The sequence below is a fragment of the Manis javanica genome, chromosome 9 (genome assembly GCF_040802235.1).
Source record: "Manis javanica isolate MJ-LG chromosome 9, MJ_LKY, whole genome shotgun sequence".
In the NCBI taxonomy this organism is placed as follows: Eukaryota; Metazoa; Chordata; class Mammalia; order Pholidota; family Manidae; genus Manis; species Manis javanica.
In genome coordinates, this window is record NC_133164.1 from 260,386 (window position 1) to 278,429 (window position 18,044).

The 18,044-nt window shown below is 61.2% G+C and overlaps 1 long non-coding RNA gene across 1 annotated transcript; it reads left to right on the forward strand.

The window, feature by feature from the left end:
- The first annotated feature begins 4,316 nt into the window (after positions 1-4,316).
- On the forward strand, positions 4,317-18,033 carry LOC108399962 (uncharacterized). The gene is made up of 7 exons (XR_012120954.1): positions 4,317-5,299; positions 5,384-6,359; positions 9,621-9,691; positions 9,831-12,151; positions 13,405-15,915; positions 16,157-16,221; positions 17,684-18,033. It is a non-coding gene; the product is annotated as an uncharacterized lncRNA (long non-coding RNA).
- The last annotated feature ends 11 nt before the right edge of the window (positions 18,034-18,044 follow it).

Here is an 18,044-nt window from a genome sequence, read left to right on the forward strand (position 1 = left end):
ATGAGAGAGCTTGGAAGCCATGTGCTCTGCCTGAGGGTGTGTTGAGAGCCGGGTTCCGTCTTTTCCAAGACAAAGGCGTGGAGGGCAATGGAGAAGGACACAGCAGCTGCACCTGGGAGGCCGCCGCTGGGCCCCGGAGCCCCTCCCTTGGGGGTGGCCCCCGCACACCTCAAGGCAGCCAGCAAGATAGTGGGGCTGCAGAGGACCAGGAGCCTGGGCAGCTTACACCGTAAGGGAGACCCGCTGAGCCGCATCCAGAAGCTGTGCAAGGAAACAGGTAAGGCGGCCATGCCGCCACTCCTCTGGGCCCAGGCGTGGCCCTCCCGGCAACAAGGCCCCAAGGCCTGTAGGCGCATGTGTTGGGCACTGAGGTCCATAGGCAGACCCAGCCTGGGGTGGTGGCTGAGCTGCCTGGAGGGCCAGCGACCCATCGTGGTGGCTGGGTAGGAGTGGGTGAGGACAGACAGGCTACAGAAGCCATCAGAGCATCAGGAAGGATGCATGGGAAGTCTTGTGGGGCCACTCGTGGCCTTTGAGGTGAGCCTCAGTCCCGCTCGGGGAACCATGCCCCCAGGCCCGGGGGCAGCAGTGAACCCGCGGGGGCAGCACCAGCCTTTGGCCTGGCGCTCGGTGGCTTTGGAGTCCCGCAGTGCGTGTGTCCAAGCTTGCGTCCGGCGGTGTTTGGCTCTCTAGGACTGCCCTAGACGTGCTATGGCACGGGTGCACAGACTTCCCTTGTCCTGGCCTGTATGTTGGATCCTGGCTCACCAGGGGCAGCCCGTAGGCACCTCGTGGCACTTTCCTTAGAGCAACAGGACCTGAGTTGGCTGAGAAAGGAGCGGCTTTTTTTTGAAGCAGTGGCTGATTCACGCATTGGTCGGCCCTCCGCAGTCCTGGCTGGGAAGTCCAGCCAGCAGGGGCCCCTTGCGAGTGGTCTGTGGGCCATGGAGGTGAAACAGTAGGAGGGGATTCATTTGCTCACTCAGCCCTAGGGGCGGTAATAAGAGGTATCGGTGTGAAATATTTTCTTCTTTTAGTTTAAGAATCCAAAGACAGGTTGTTTCAGGAGGAGGGGGCACTAGCCAGCGGCAGCATAGGGGGAGCCAGCGGTTCTGAGCCCCACCTCCACCCTGTCAGCCTCGAGCCTGGCCATGCGTTCTCAGGCTCACTCAAGAGGAGTGGAGTTCCACAAGGAGAAATAAGCCTAAGTCAGCTTAGGAAATGCTGCAAATAGACACCGAGGGCATGTCTCGCACAGTTCCGTCACAGGGTCCTCCCCAGGCTGGGACACACACAGGTGGAGAGGTGCAGGAAAGTTCAGTCCACGGCACTTGTGGACATTCCCACCCAGCACCACCGGATGTCCCCGGAGCGAATGGATGGCAGAGTCTTCCCAGTGGTGCACACATGCACACCCTCCATGCGGCTTCCAGGGCCCACTGCAGCCTCCACACTGTGTTGGAGGGGCTCACCTCTCAGAAGCTGAAGAGCCTGAAAGGCATCTCACCAGACACATGCCCTTACCAGGCACACACACCCAGCAGTGACACAGCCCCCCAGGCACACGCCCCTACCAGCCGCATGCCTAGGAAGGCTGCTCCAAGCTTTTCTGTCCCATCATAAAAGGAGACAAGAAGGGGCCCTGCCAGCTGCCCAGGACTGACTTCCAGGACTTGACACTCGCCCCTCACACACTAGGATGCTGCCTGAATCCACAGGTACTGCGATGGCATGGATGCCAGTACAGTATAGGACAGTTCACTTAATGGGTGGGGTGGAGGGGGTGTCCAGAGATGGGCACAGAGGGAGGAGTGAGCCGGCAGAGGACAAGCCTCATCTAGAAGAGGGACGGAAAGAACCCCTCTGCTGTGTCCTGGAGCCCTGGGTACCCCCCTGTCCTCACTCACCCCAGGACCCCCTGTCTGTGCGAGGGTGCCCGGCAAGCCCCAGCGCCCCACAGCAATGATGCAGGAGGCAAGCTGGGGGAGTTGCTCCCACAGGATGGGCTCCACGCGAGGGGGCTTACCTTGGGCAAACAGGACCTGCCAACATCTTCAGCAGGTAGACTTGTGCTCCCTCTTGTTGCAAAGGGTGTGCAGGGGCACTCACGGTAAGGTACCATCAGGTCTGTGCCTTGGGGCCTCGAGCCACCCCCGTTACAGAATCAGTGCTCGTTAGAAGAGGGTCTCGGTCACTGTGCCGCCCCTCGTCCTCAGCCAGCCTCACGCCTTCCCCGTCTCCCTGGGACTTGGCTGCTGAGTGTGGCCAGGGCCGGCCCCGCCCCGCTTCCACCAGGCTACACCAGACCTACAGGGGACTACCTCTCACTCAAAAAATAATCTGTAAGTGGCTGGAAGGTAGTTTAAGTCTCACCTGAACATAGGTGAGGGTGCACAGAAATGGGCACTCGGGTGCTGGTGGCGAGGCACAAATCGGTCCAGGTTTGCAATTTGAGATTTAGCAACAGGTATCAGACGAGTTAGTCTGCTTGTCTTTAGTCCCTACAGGTCTGCCCGGAACCAAGGAAGTGAGAATATGCAAAGAACAACTTTAACAAATTAAATTTCTAATAATAAATTACTGATTTAAAAAACTTAGCTGAAGAAACACAGTCAAGGAAATACTCTATTCGGATCATGTAGCAACACTTCTGAACACGCTACCACTCATTCTAAGACCCTGTGCCGCTCATGAGCACCACAGCTCCTGGGTGTCCATCAACCGAGCCCTTCAGCTAAAGGGACCCGTGTTGCCTCCATGTGCCCAGAACCCAGGGTCAACACAGGATCTCTCTTAGAAAAGTGAAACGGGGTGAAACCTCCAAAAGTAGCCATCATGTTTCACTTCACGATGTGAGACGCCTTAGGGGCACGGGGGGTGGTGTTCACTTCTCCAGCTGCTTTGCAGCAAAGAAAGTCGTGTCTCCGCCAATTCTTTTCCTCTTGGCAGATACGCGTTATAGGAAGGAGCAGGGTTTGAAGATCTGTATGGGACAGGCCGACATCTTCTGAAACGTGCACACACACATGGGCTAGGGGGCTGCTGATTCTCTAGGTCGATTTTTAAGTCCCTGCTCGAAAACTATCGATTTTGAATGATTTGGGTCCTCTTCTTTGGGGCTGGGCTGGGCTGCGAGGCGTCTTGGAAGGAGACTCTCAGGGTTGCCCCACTGCTTACTCACGCCCCCACCCTTTGCCTTCCGGGCTCGTGACTCTGGCGTGTAAGTGTCTGCTGGGGACGGCACGGGGCAAACACCCCTGGGCCTGTGTGGGCACTTGAGGCAGGACATGGGTGAAGACGTCTAGTTCTTACCTGTGGGGAGCTCAGATGATCGGAGACAAGTACTTGCACGTCTCCGTCCAAGGCCGCGTGTGCTGGGCCGGGGAGGCCTGGCCGTGATGAGAAGCTCCCTCTGAAGCAGGTCGCCTAACAGCCTGGATCCCGTGAAGGGTGGTGTGGAATTGTCCAGGTGGGGGACAAGCGTGAGAGAGCATGAGGCCCGGCCAGGTCGGCTCCCACAGAGAGGCAGGAGCCGAACCAGAGCACCTGCCGGGAGCCAGGCCTGCCATGCCCGAGGCCCGTGAGCTGAATGGAAGGCCTGGAGAAGCCCATGGGGTGCCCGTCCTGTAAGGAAGTCCTCCAGGATAGAGGTCGCTGGCCGGGTCCCCATCAAAATCATCTCTTAAAACCTCAGAATTTCCGCTGCTGTGTTTGACCCAGGGCCCAGGTGGGTCAGGTGTTGGAAGAGGGAACAAGCTGCTTGCGAGGAGGGCTTGTGAGCACCCCAGGCCCCTGGCACGTGTGCGGCCTTGGGTTTGCAAAGAGGCCCCTGGTTCCTGCTGGAGTCAGGAAATTCCCTGCTGCACGGCTCCGCCCTGCAGGCTCCCGAGGCGAGAGGGCCCAGTGCACGGACACAGCCGTCATGGCCCTGGCGCCCCTGCTCCGTGCCTGTCTGGCCAAGGCCACCAGATGAAGGGTCACCTTCATTGCCCTCTCTCAGCTGCTTCGGAGGCTGGGCTGGAAGAACAGCCTCTCCGGCAGGCTCGGCTGGCCAGTGGGGCCCTACATTCCCCCACAGGAGACACCAGTCTTCGCTTTCCTGGAAACGACTGCACTGTGCAGTCCCTGGCAACACCCCTTAGAGAGCCAGGTGGGACTAGGGGTGAGCTCAGGGGGGCCCAGCCTGTCTCCTGGGACTGCGTGGTGCCCCCAGCCACCTGTGGAGGAGCCCAGGGCTGCCAACATGCTGAGGGTGATGCCCCGCCCCCCACCCTCTGCTGCTGCCCGGCCAGTGGCTGTGACCTGAGGGTCTCCGGGCCCTGGAGTCGCGCATGTGGACCAGACAGGCCAGGCCTGTGCCCTACCTGAGCTGTGCCAGGGGGCCTGGGCTACCGGGAGGCTGGAGCCCAGCTGAGCACTGAAATGAGATGGGCAGTGTGCTGGGCAGGGCTGCAGGGCACCCGTGAGGCCCGAATCCAGACTTGCTCACTCATAACCACCAGGTGTCAGGTGGGCAGTTGGGCACTGCTGGGCCCTGGGGCTGGAGGGGCCAGCGAGGTGAGCCGTGGGGTCTGCAGCCTGCCCGCCGTGTGACAGACACACCTCCTTCCTCCTCAGAGCCTGAAGATGAGAGAAAGGATCGAAGGAGCACAGCCGAGGGCTCCATCCGGTGAGGGGCTTCTGTCCCGAGGGGCTCCCAGAGTGAGGGGGTGCAGGGGGTGGCAGGGCTGGCACCAGCATGGTGTGGGAGGCCCCGAGAAGAGCCCGAGGGCACAGGTGGGGGGTTGGAGGCAGGAGGCCCTGAGGCGGTCCTCAAGCCTTGAGCCTTCTCCCGTGCCTGCCCCGCTCCGGCTCCCCAGAGCCCCCCAGCCATGGTCCCAGGGCCTTGGAGCTGACGCCTGTCTCAGGGAGCGTTCACACTCCATCGCCAGAACAGAGGGGCCGGATCTGCAGGCGGCAGGGCCTGTGGGACTCACCAATGAGCTGTCCATAGGCAGAGCCGACTGCGACTCCCCCTCGACCCCTGTGGGCCCGTCCACCCAGCCCTCCTGCCTCAGAAGGGCTCACGGGGGGCATGCCGCAGGCTCAAGTGCCCCCAGAGCTGCTGACGCCCAAAAGGGGTAAGGGTGGGCATGAAGCCACGTCTCCATGACCCCTGTTCCCACCGTGGCTCTCACGTCCCTGCAGTCAGGCAGCCCTGGAGGAAGACAGGCAGGACCGCAAGGACAGGAAGTCAGAGCCGGAGGTGGAGCGGAGCGACTCGGAGGCGCAGGCAGAGCAGGGCACCCCGGAGGCCCAGGTCGCGTGTGGCTCCAGCACCCTCGCGCTGTGTCCCCTCAGGTCAGAGTCCAGCCTTCATGACCTGTCTGGTGTGTTCTTACAGGGACAGGAGCCGCAGTCCATAAAGCTGCATAACCTGGAAAGACAGGCAAGAGCTTTTCACTTTAGTATCAAGTCAGATGGGGAGCGTGCCGTGGGCGCATGGTCCCGGGGTCATCGCAGCCCGGCGATGCTGCAGGCTGGACCGAGCCTGCCCGAACCCCTAGGGAGCACGGGGCCCAAGCTCTGCTCGGCGCCAAAAGTACAGCTGCTGAAGGCGTGTGTGGCCCCGACACAAGGCCACTCGGCTTGCCGTGGGCCAGACACACGCCGGGACACCTCCGTGCTGCAGGAAAGACGTTCGCAGCTAACTGAGGGAAGGTAGCTTTCATTCTCCTCCCAGTCCAAGCGGGGGGAAGCACAGAGGCCGCTGGGTGCACTCCCCCGGACTGACAACGGATGGAGCTGGCTGTGATGCCAGGGGCCGGGGAAGTCCGCCACCCACTCCCAAGGACGTCTCTTGGTGTGGACTGGAGACTGCCACCAGAAATGTTCTCGGCAGTGCCGACTGCCCAGGTAGAGGCTTCGGGGCAGCAGCACCTGAGCTGCTCGGGCCTCCTGCTTTGCAGTGCGAGTCTGACCAACTTAGGCCAGGTGGGGCCCAGGAGGTCTGTGGGCAGGTCAGAGGACATGGAGGGACCGCCCAGCCCTCGGCTTCGCCTTGTCATCTGGAGGCCTGGTTCTCAGAGACCTGATGAGAGGCAAGCAGGGAGGTGGGGAGACCACTCCTCCCTCTGAGGTCTCCAGAGCTGGCCATGGGCACCTGCCGCCGTGCTCAGCAGCTCTCCACCAGCATCTCAGGGGCCCCGGGTGCGATCGCCCAGACCCTGGCTGCCCGAGCCGGGGGTCCGTGCCTCTCCAGGAAGTCTCTGTCCTCTCCCCGTGAGCCCACCTGAGCCCTTCACCCACGCCTCTTTGGTTTCCATTCACAGAAACCATCTGTGTTGGTGGAGATCGATTTGGGAGACCATGCCGATCAGGTAAAAACCCACAGGCAACGCCAAACTGCCCCTCGGGAGATGCTCACGCTCAGGCCCACGAGGCTTTTCCGGGGAACTTGCCCCATGCACGTGTGTATGTGAGAGGCTGAGGCAGAGGTGGGCCGGCGAGCTCTGGGGGCTGAGGATCAGCCTGGCGGGCAGGGGGTGCCTGCGCCTCTCCCCCATCCTCCCCCACTCTGACCTACATGCCTTCCAGTGCCACCAGAGATTCCAGAGCTCAGGTCAGACTTCAGGGTGCCCGTGGGCCCCATACCCTCTTGTGGGGCCATGCAGGGGTGGAAGAAAGGGCACAGGCTCTTCCAGTAGGTGCTCAAACAGGTCGCCCTGCCTCTGTGCCTCAACTGTCTCGTCTGTAAAACAGGCATCTTTGCACCCCCACCGAGGGTTTTGTAAGCCCTCGGAATAGTGCCTGGTACCAAGAAAGGCTCAGAATTAGGTATCGTCACCACCTCCACCACCATCACCCCCACCATTTTCTGTAAAAAGAATTGGTTGACCCAATGGCCAGTGTGGTCCCTTCCGAGGCAAACATTCTTGGACGTCTTTCTCCATTTCCCTGCTGCAGAGAGCAGTTATCTTTTGGAAGTTTCTGGAAGTTCTCTCTTGGCAAAGTTAAGCTGCTGCCTGTCATTCTTTTCAGATTGGACCTCCTCTCTCTTTGCCTTCAGGACATACTGTAGAGGGAGAGAGCTGGTTGTTAACCCCCCACAAGGCCATCAAGGGGGCACCACAGGTTGTAAGGACCCAAGGAATGTCAGCCAGTGGCAAAGTTGGGTCAAGGGCCCAGGTCTCCTGACCTGCAGCCCAGAGGTCATGGTGGCCCACCTCAAGGGCACAGGGCCTGGTCAGGACCCCTTAATCAGAGATTCCTGTTGGACAGCACCCTGTCTTGTGGGACGATGCTCAGAGCCAGCACAGCCTCCACACCCGGTGACCCGTGGGCAAGCCCGGCAGGTCCACCCTTGATGCCCACGGTTGCCTGGTGCGCTCCATCCCCTCAAAGCTCCTGCTGCTTCCCACAGGGGGTCGCATGCGCCTTGGGAGAAGAGAAGCAGCCCCAGATGGGTGCAGGGGGATTTGTCGGAAGATGAGTGAGTGACACACAGGGGCTCACGTCGGGAGTCGGGGCTTTTCCTCTGCCTTGTGGGAGGTGGGCAGAAATGAGCGCAGGACTCGCCGCCCCTCCTCCTGGGTACGTGCAGAGGCCCCCGGCCTTTAACAAGGCCGGGGGGGCTGCAGGGCTGGCCACGGCATTCAAGGGCCACGGGCTAGGGACAGCCTGCACCCGAGCCTGCCGTGCCCCGGAGCCAGACCCCGCTCCCCATTCCATCAACCGACAAACAGCCGGAACATGGTGGTGGGGGGTCCTCGTGTGGGTCATTCCAGCTTCTTGGCGTGGGGTTCTGGCTGCAGCGGTCATAGACCCAGGTCCCACAGGCAGTGGAGGGCCCACCACATAGGCCGGTGTCTCTGCAAAGGGGTCAAGGCTTGAGGCCAGGGCAGGAGCTGGGCCTGGTTCTCCCCATCTGTTGAGGTGGAGGTCAGGTAAGGCCCATGAACCCACCACCTCCTGAGGCCATCGAAGACGCGGAGAGTGGGCAAGATGCTCACCTCCATGTTGCCCAGGGCCTATAGAGCTGCTTCATCTTTAACAATATGGAGAAACAAAGAAAAAAATCCCAATTTACACAACTCCCCACCGCTCAGAATTAACAACTACCTCCTAACTCATTTACTTGCACATTTTTTTTTTGAGAGGGCATCTCTCATATTTATTGATCAAATGGTTGTTAACAACAATAAAATTCTGTATAGGGAACTCAATGCACAGTCATTAATCCACCCCCAGCCTAATTCTCAACAGTCTCCAATCTTCTGAAGCATAACGAACAAGTTCCTCCATGGTGAATAAGTTCTTACATGGTGAGCAGTGCAAGGGCAGTCCTCACAGAAACTTTCGGTTTTGATCACGCATCATGAACTATAAACAGTCAATACTTGCACATTTTTAAAGGGAATTACTCTACTTTGTATAACTGCTAAGCAGCCATCTTAGTAATGGCAGCGACGGGAATACAGCGCCAGGAAGGACGCTCTGTGAGGCCCAGTCCGGCCCAGGCAGTGGCATCCAGGGAACACGGACCAGAGCACAGACGTGGTGCGGGTGCGCCCGTGCTCCTCCGTGGCGCCACCACTGCTCCTATCGCCCCTCCTCTCAGCCGGAGCTGCGACCACTGCCCTCCCCCGACCTGGGCGTCTGGGGAGTTTCTGTGAGGAGGTTTCACTCCATCTGACTCAGGAGACCCCGTATCTCCTGTGAGCTCCCCTTACACTGGCCAAACCAGGACGTCAGGGCTGCCCTGTCCTTGCTCCCAACCTGGGCTTATGATGGGCAGTCTTTCCTGAGCAACTCTATTCCGCTTTCTTAATGGACATGCTGATAGATTCGGCCACAGTGGATGCAGCTCGGTGGCTTTATTTTCTGCCCCAAGGGACAGACCATCCGCAGTCCACCCTCTCGGTCACCTGTGCTTGGCTCTCTCCCCCTTGACTCAGCTGCCCCAGAAAACCTGCAAGATGAGCCAGGGCCCCGGAACCAGGACCGGAGCCCACTCGGCCAGTGGGAGGGGCCTGGGGGCCCTCCATGGGGGGGTCTGCTGTCCGCCCTGCTGCCCTGCCCCCCTGCAGTCTGTCTCAGAGCGAAGCCCGCTCTGCCCAGCCCCCTCCCTCGGGCCCGCGTGCCAGCACTGGGCGCCTGTGTGCTGGCAGCCTGTGGCTGCCCGTATGTCCTGCTTCATCTCAGAGGCAGCCTTGGCTGGAAATGGAAACCCAGAGGCCACTCCACAGGGGGACAGGCACAAGCAAGAGGCTCTGGAAACAGACCGGGCTGGTCAGGGGGTCGATCCCGTCCACCCTCGCGACAGCCTGGCCTTGAGGTCAGGAGCCGCTTGGCCACTGGCCCTTGAGGTCTCTGGTGTTAGGGGGTCTCTCTGGCTCAGGCCGCCAGGGCGGCTGGAGGGGAGGCAGGCCCAGCTCTGCGCAGGGCCCGGAGCACCCCCTGGCTGCCAGCCCCTGGCTCCCCTCGACTCGATGAAGTGGAACCAGCAGCTGGGGAGGAGACCCTGTGGCAGGAGTTTGGCACTGGGCTTGCTGCCCTGGGCTCCGTGCTCCAGGCGCAGCGGCCCGGCTGCCAGGCTGGGAGACACCCCACTCCCATCCTGCACCCCTCTTGGCCCCCAGGACAAGACCCAGCTGGTTGTGCTGCATCCCGTTTTCCACCAGAAGGAGGGTGCGTAGCAGGCATGGAGAAGGTACTTTGCGCTTGGAAATGACCTGGGGGCCAAACAGGGGCAGCCTGGGGGTACGGAGAGCACAGCAGAGGGGGCTGGGATGCCTGCTCGCCTCCGCTCAGCCTCCCCAGCGCCCTCCGCTCTCCATTCTGTCCCTCAGGTGGGCCAGACAAGCAGCCCTGACCGGTGCTGTTCACACCAGCTTCAGGGGCGCCGAAGACCTCCCAGGCGTGACTTGCTGACCCTGGGCGAAGGATGATGCCCTCTTTTGAAAAGACACAATAAAGGGTGAACAGAGGACATGCCCCCTCAAGGCCTCAAGGGACCCTGACACTCCATACATCTGGTTCCCCACGACGTGCACTGGGAAGGGGCAGAGCTCGGGGGCTGCCTGTGTGGAGGCTGAGTCTCCCTGGCCCCAGGGGCACGCCAGTGGCCCTGATCACACCGCCTACCCTTCAGATCCTGCGAACGCCCAAGGTCGATCCCCCACAGGGCCCTGTGGTGGGCCCACAAGTGTGGCCCCAGGTCCATCTTGGGGGAGCCCCAAGGGGGTTGGACGCTGTTCCCTGAGGGCCTGGGGGCTGAGCTCTGCAGCAGGAGTGGAGCGTGCTCAGAGCTGGCTGTCTCTAGGGCCTTGGTGAGAGCCAGGAGGGCCACGCAGGGGAAATCAGGGCACCGAGGACACTGCCCACAGGGAGATGGGCTGGGTGCCTGGGAGTTCCCATGTCCCACCGGCTTCCTCGTGGCAAAGCTTCACAGGCCACGCAGATGCATGTTTGCACGCTCATGTGGCTCAGCCTGAGCCTGATGACGTGTGGGCCAGCCTCCTCTGCAAGACATGCCACGTGCTCGCTCTCCTCACGTGTGTAGTGTGCACATATGTGCGCATGGCACACACTGCCACCTAGATGACAGCAGGGAGGCTCAGAGGCAGGCTGGCCAGCTTTCCCAGGCATGGCGCATGGGCCAGGCTGTCAGACGAGTGGCTAGCAGGGAAGGTGCTCTGCTGGGCACTCACGATGCAGCAGGCACTAAATGCCACACGCAGGCGATCTTACATACCCTGGAGGCTGGGGCTGCTGCTCATCTCCAGACAGGGAGCCACCAGGCAAATGCCCGGGGCCCCACACCCACAAGACAAGGGCGGCCCGTCCCTGCACCTGACCACCGGCTGGAAAGGTGCCAGGAAGCTTCTGGAGAAATGGCTGGTGGTCTCCCCCTTGGGCGGGTGGGGCAGGGAGGCCTCTGCCCCGGGGTCCCCAGGCCAGGCCTTCCACAGAGCCGCTCAGTTGGCTGTTTCCCTGGTCCCTCTGCCTGGCGGAGGCCACAACCAGGAGCGTGACCGTCCTGGGACCACCCTTCACCTCTGTGTGTTGATCCCTCCTGCCGCTTGTGACTGGCCTCATTCTGAGCCTCCTGCTGCTTGTGCTGTGGCCATAGTGGCCTCCAGGGAGAGGAGGCTCCATGTTTGCACACGTGGCCTCTGGGTTTGTGGCCATGACCTCTCACTAGTTCAGAACAGAAACCCTCCCAAATCAGACGCATGTTTCGTTTTTCTTTGGGCCTCTGAGCCTCAAGGCTTGGAGGTGTTCTGCCCCTCTTCCATTGCCTGGGGGTGTCTGCAGGGGCCCTGGGTGGGAAGGAGGGTGCCTAGGGGCCCCGGGGCCTGGTCTGCAGGTGGTGGCTGTGGGTCCTTTCTGCTCACACCCACCCCCTCCCAAGTGGCAGCAGGTGGCTCTGGAAGCTGGAGAGCCTCCGTCCTGGGCACCACCTGCCACCTGGAGACTGAAGAGCCAACGACCCTGAGGAAATCATTCGCCCAGAGCAGTGAGAACCGGGAATCTGGTGCTGGTAACACAAGGCGTCGGAACAACCAGCTGTCCAAAGCTGGAGGGAGCCAGGCCCGCCCCTGAGGGCGCTGGTGGCCTAGGGGCTCTTCCTGTCTCAGCCAGCCAGGGCGGATGGAAGGGGGTGACACAGCGCTCACACTCAGGGGGGTGGTGAGGTCGACTCCCCTGGGAGCCTTCCCCTGGCCTCCCCCTGCTCAGAGCACCCGGTCTCCAAGGCCCGCAGCCTGTGCGGCACTGAGGCAGGCTGACCTGCTGGCACGCCCTGTCACAGGAAGGCTTGGCCCGTGGTTCTGGGTGCCGGCCTCGGTGGCTGCAGGCCCCACGCCCAGCCTGGCACCCCTTTGGTCCCTGTGGACTCCCCGCCTACTCAGACACCAGTAAGTGGGAGGCCAGCAGTGCCCTTGGGCAGCCCCAGCGAGCCACCAGCTTCACTGTGGCATGGCCCCCCCGCCCCAGACGCCCCACGGCAGGACCTCCGGCTTTGCCCCCAGACCCAAGAGGCACTGCCGCTGAAGGCCAGGTGGGGACCTGGCTGCCGTGTGACACCTGCAGATGGTCGCCTCTCCAGTGGTTCTCTCCTGGATACAGAGAGTGCTGCGTGTGGGAATGGAAACGAGCTTTTTACAAGGTCAGCATCACACTGCGTCAGTTTGTTTTTCACAAGTTTTCATTTTCACAGCATTTTCCCCAGTGTCATCCATCATGTCTGTCGAGCCTCTCTGAGTGCCGGGGATGCGGTGGTGATGAGGCAGACCCCTGGCCTCCTGGAGCTTCCATCCCAGTGGGGGAGACAAAGTGGGTGTCCAGTGCATCCCAGCTACCTGCACGTGGTTCCCTAATCACTAATAACGGCACCGCAAAGGGGTGCTTGAAGCTGCCGCCCACAGGGCACGGCCCAGGGCACTCAGCGCTCAGTGAGTGTGAGGCCTGAAGCTGCACTGGGGTAGGTGAAAAAGGGGTCTCGGAGAGAGCAAGGTGCCAGCCGTGACCGGGGGGTCGGTGCTCCGTGCCAGGCTCAGCAAACTGTCCTGAGCAGCTCTGCACGTGTGAAGTCAGTGACTCCATGACATCCTACGTACAAGGGAGACGGGCTCTATCATCACCCCTGTTTTGTAGCTGAGGGAATGAGGGGCACAAGCAGGACAGCTAGGAGCCCAAGTCCGGAGGGCTCTGAGGGACTCAGGGGTGCCCGTCTGCATGGGGCACCCCCACAGCCGCCGCCCTCAGAACAGCTGCCCCCAAGGGCAGCGTGTGAGCACAGTCACGCCACCTGAGCCCACCTGGCACAGGGACCCCACCGGCCCTGCCTCGCCCCCTGGTGGTGGCCCCCACACAGCACCCTCAGCCCGTTGCAGTCGGGAAGTCACTGGGGCCTGAGGCCTGATGGGGAGACTGTGACCCGGTGACCTCGGGGACCTTGTGGCCTCGGGGACTTGGCGACCTTGGGAACCTTACCTCTTCCAGTTTCTCACTAAGGGGCAGGCAGAACATGAACATACTGCCGGCCTGTGTGCAGGTCTCACTAGAGCTTACACACGGCCCAAAGGTCAGGTGCCCATGACCTTGTGACCTGTGACCCCACAAACTCTCTCCTGAGGAGAGTCCCAGGTGTCTCCCGAGGCTGGAGGATGCTTGGCTCCTGTGGAGCCCCCCACAGATCCTAAAATACTGCCACCCACAAGACAGCCTCCAAGTGTGAACACCCAAGATCCCAGCCCCCAGCAGCACTGGGGAAGGCCGGGGTCGGCCTGGCTGCCCTTGGATGGGAGGGCTCCCAGGGCCGACGGGCCTCAAGGGCAGCCCAGAGCTTGTCGGGCCTGGGCAGGAGGGAGGTGCTCCTGCATCCTGCCCTCCTCCCAGGAGCCTGTTGTTCCTTCCCAGAACACAGCCCAGGTGCCGCACCGAGGCAGACCCCCGTGCCCCAGCCAGACTCACCCAGGGTGTCCTCTGCACCTGCACTGACTTGGTACAGGTTTCCAGGTGAGGACCGTGGACACAACGCACGGTGTTCGCCACGTGTTCACTCCTTATGCCGTGCTGGGCTGAACGGGTCCAGGACACAGCCGTGGTATGATGGCCTATGGGAAAAACCATTTCTGGTCCTGACAAAGGTGAGCCATGTGGATATGGGACCCTCATCTGGAGCAGGGAGCTCGCCCTTGGGGCTTGGGGCACGGCTCCTGGGTGGGGCAGGATTTCGATGGGTTCCCTTTAACAGGCCGTGAGACTTAGCAGGAGTGGACACTCACATCCTGCAGGTGAGAAAACTCAGGTGCACGGAGGCAGGGAGGGCAGGTGCCAAGGGCGCCCGTCACAGCCCCGATCCCTCTGCTCCAGCCCTGGTTTGGCATGACTCCTCTAAGGATCTGGGAAGTGGGGCTTCTCTCGTGGCGTAGACGTGCACGTCCGCTTCAGCAGCTGGTTTGTTTGCAAAATGTCAGCCAATATCCAACTTGGAGACACAGGATCCTGTCAGCAGCTGCTTCAGCTTTCTGCTGCCAGGTGCCCTGGCTCACCTGGAAATGCCTCCCTGGAGGTGCCTCATCCCATAGCTGCCCCAGTCACAGGCTGGCCTGTGGGCGATTAGGGCGGGCATGGGGCTGAAGTGAAGCCCACAGACACGGGGTGGGGGCGTGTCATCTGAGTGGGGGACAGAATGGCGGGTGTGGGGGTGCAGGGCAGGCCGGCCCTCAGCCAGCACAGGACTTGGGGCTAGGATGGCTGATGCCCTCTCCCGGCTGAAGCCTGCTGGCCCCTGTCCTGACACACACGGAGCCATCTGGCCCCCGCGCCAGAGCCAGCCCTTCTAGAGAGGGTGTCCTGGGGGACAGTGATGTGCTCACATCTGTGGGGAGGATCCCCCACCGGGCTCCAGAGGCCAGAAAGGAGTGTCCCTTCCCTGCTAGACCTCCTCTCCCCAGATGGGCCGTCATCCTGCGGGAGCCGCATCCCTGGTCCCCCATGCCAGCCAGCAGTCCAGCAGTCCCACTCCGTCAGACACCGGGCTCAGCGCAGACACCGTGGGCCGCCCCACTGCAGGGTTGCGATGGGGGCTTCGGGCGCCTGCGCTCAGCGGGCCTGCTGTGAAATGGGCCTCAGCGAACCTCATGGTCTTGTCCAAGGGGTTTCAGGAGGCCACATAGGCTCAGTTGACTCACATGACAACCCCCAGCCTCCAAGGAGGTCAGAGGTCGGGGGTCACAGAACAAGTTCCCCTGAAGGGGCTGCCAGGAGTCACCTCTTTAGCAAAAATTCAGGTGTGGTAAAAGGGGCCCCTTATAGATAACTAAAGGAGCTCCTCTCCGGGAAGTCCGAGGGTTTCAGGACTTAGTGGGGAACTCAGGCAGACCAGACGTGTCTACAACACCAAAGGGCCCTGTTTCTTGGGGCTTCAATTCACCCCCCCCCACCGCGATGCTTCACACTCAGTGTGTGGGCCTCACGTATCTCTCGTCAGGGTCACCTGTAAGTGTTTGACACTTTGATGCCAAAACGTTACCTAGAAGGTTCTTTCGTGCCCCTCCCTTCACAGGCCCGCCCCCCCCCAGCGCTGCCCAGCTGCCCCAGCGGTCGGGGGCTGTGTGCGGGGCGCCTGGCCCCTCTTGCAGTGTGGAGTCTGCAGGATCCACCCAACTGTCAAGTTTTTTAGATTGCTAGATGGTAATCCTGCTACGGAAGTGCATTGGGACAGATTTTTGGTAGCTTCACACCAGCTCTTGGGAATAATAAAGCTTCTGCAGTCCCGCAGCAGGACGTGGTGAGGGGAGCCTGAGCCTGGCCCCACGGTTTGGCTCTCTGGGGCTCCCAGCATCCCAAGTCTTGACGTGGGTTCCTGGAAAGGGCAGAACAAGCTGTCCATGCTGACAGTCCAGAATTACGGGACAGGGACAAGCCAGGAAGTCACCAGACATCTGACTCCTGGGTCTGGGCCATCCCTCCGCAGGCAGATGGTGGAATGCTGGGGAGGAGAGGGACCCAGGACCCTGCAGGGGACAGAGCAGCAGGCTGGCGGTAACTGAAGTGGCCGTGCCTCTCGGTTTCTCCCCCCAACTGCCTGTTCACCCGCCTGACCTGCACTTGTCAGCCTAAAACATCCTCCACAGGCTCGTGTAGCAGAAGCTCCAGAATCAGACATGGGCATCCAGAGCATGGGAACCATAGGACGGCCCCCGGCCAGTGGGTGCTCCTGGCCAGGGGACACCTGCCTTGTCAGCAAGCCCCTGGAGAGCCCCGCCCCTGGTGTCTGCAGACACGCCTTTCCCAGGCCCTCCCTGCTTGGCAGTCACACCTAGCCAGGCCCTCACTCATCCTGGACTCCATGGCCCAAGGCGAACAAACAGGACTGGCAGACCCTGGGCCCTGCTTCCCAAGGAGCCACCCACTGGACACTTGGTAATGCAAGGCGGGAACAGAACCTCTGAGCCAGCCACCTGCTCTTCAGATGGCAAGTGGCCGTAGTGGCCCCATCTGCTTTCCAGGGGCTCCACCCTGGCGACCTGGGACTCCCCTGCCAGGCTGGTCCCAGCTGATGCTGACCGACTTTCACCTCTGGGGTCTTGTGTTGTGTCCTCTTTTCTAACCCCGGGCTTTTGAAGACTTTGAGCTGACATGAGCATCCTTTCTGCCTGCCTAGGGAGACTCGCCGAGGGATCCTGTGCTCCTTCATCGGCTGAGCGCCGACCTCGCCCACGGTCCTAAGTCAGTATTTGACCTGTGCGTATACCACGCGGCACAAAGCCTTTCTGTCTGCGTCCCCTGCTTTGAATCGGTTTTCGGGGGGCGTTTGGCACAGAGCTGGCATGGGGAAGGCACCGGGGCTGTCGGCTGCTCCTGAGAAGCACTGGCACCGCGTCTGCTCTGTGCCAGGCATTTTGCCAGGGGTTGGTGGGCCGGGTCAGAGGAGGAGCCCCATCCCGCCTCCAGTGCCCAGCCCGACAGAGATCCCTGGAGGCATGGATACAGTTCACCCCCAGGACAGTGGTTGCCACGGGAACAAGAGAGCCGGCAGCCAAGGCCAGCAGCCACCATGTGGGCTGTCAGAGCACAGATGTCAGGGGGCCCATTTCACTAACGCATTTCCTCATTAAAGAGGGGGGAACTTCATCCAAGAGAGCGCTCTGAGACCCAAGAAAAGCGTGGGCCAGTGGGGTTGGGAAGGCTGCTCAGTCACCCCCACGCGCTGTTTGTTTTGGCCTCACCAGGGCCCTGCTCCACAGCAGGGGAACAGCAGCCAAATTTTGGGCTAAACAGCACACGTGGGCCAAGGTTGCTGGGGGAAAACACAAGGGCCCGGGGCCAAGGATAGCTGCTCAGGCTGCTTCCCGCTTTTCCTCCAAATATCTCAAAGTCCTGGGGGCTGAGCATTTCGCAAGCCAGGAGGCAAGGCCTCCTGGAGGCAAGGAAGACAGGCACTCTGCCAGGCGGCCAGGATCTTGCGTGGTGGAGAGGAGGGGTTTTAAGGTCACCGGGGCTGTCAGGGCTTGAATGCAGGCCGGGGTGCTTCAGAGCATCTCCAGCCACCCCTGTGCTCGCTCTGGGGGCGAGGTCCACCTGCCTGGGGCTGCGGAGAGCCAGTCCCGCTCCCGCAAGTTGGCTCTCTTCCTGTTGGGCTCCCTGCTAGCAGATTTCTGGCGCCCTTCAACCAGGGCACCTGGCGAGTGGCACTGTGTCGCCGGTTAGCTCCGAGTTAGTTCGGGAATGAATCCGTCAGGACCCTGAGCTCCACCAGGTCGGCCCAGGTGTGGACAGAGGAGTCTGGGTGGGGAGAGGGAAGGCAGGGCTCAGACTCACGCACTGCGGCCAGAGGGCTGGGGCGGGAAGACCACCAGGACGGGCCCGGGACACGGGGGATCAGGCAGTGGTTTGGCTGAAACACCAGGTCAGCCACTGGCTGCCGCAGGTCTTGAGTGCCAGACATGAAGGGGCCTCCCTGGCTGAGAGCCAGGGGCTTTGGAGGGGGGCTGTGCCGAAAGTCAAGGGGCACCAGTCCCAGGGGGCATCGGCCTTCCCAGAGACCACAGAGCAGAAATGGCCAGGTCTGCCCCAGGGCCATGTCGTCACATTTCTGATGGTGGTTTCTTGGAGTAACTTGATTGAATTAAAATCGAAGTACAACAAACTGCACATGCTTAAAGAATATAATTTGATTGGTTCTGGACAGGTATACTCACCCCTCCTCTCCCAGACACCATCATCTGCCTGGCCATGGCCAGCGTTGGCGTGCCGTGAGTGTCGGGTGCCCCATTTCCCCTGACAGATGGCAGTGAGATGGCCCACACTTCAGCGTGTCTCTCTCTTCCCATTGTGGAAGAGCATCTTACCTGACGGCCGACTGCGTGCCCCTGCCAGGTGAGAGGCGTCCACGCAGGAAGCGTCCTGTCCGCCTCTGGGCAGGACATGCCGTGTCTTTGGGGAAAACACCGGCGTGTGATGTTATGTAGTATGTGGTCATGTGCTTTGCCTTTTCTGTGTCTTAATGGTGTCTTTTGAAAAGCAGAAGTTTTAATTTCAGCCAAGTGTGA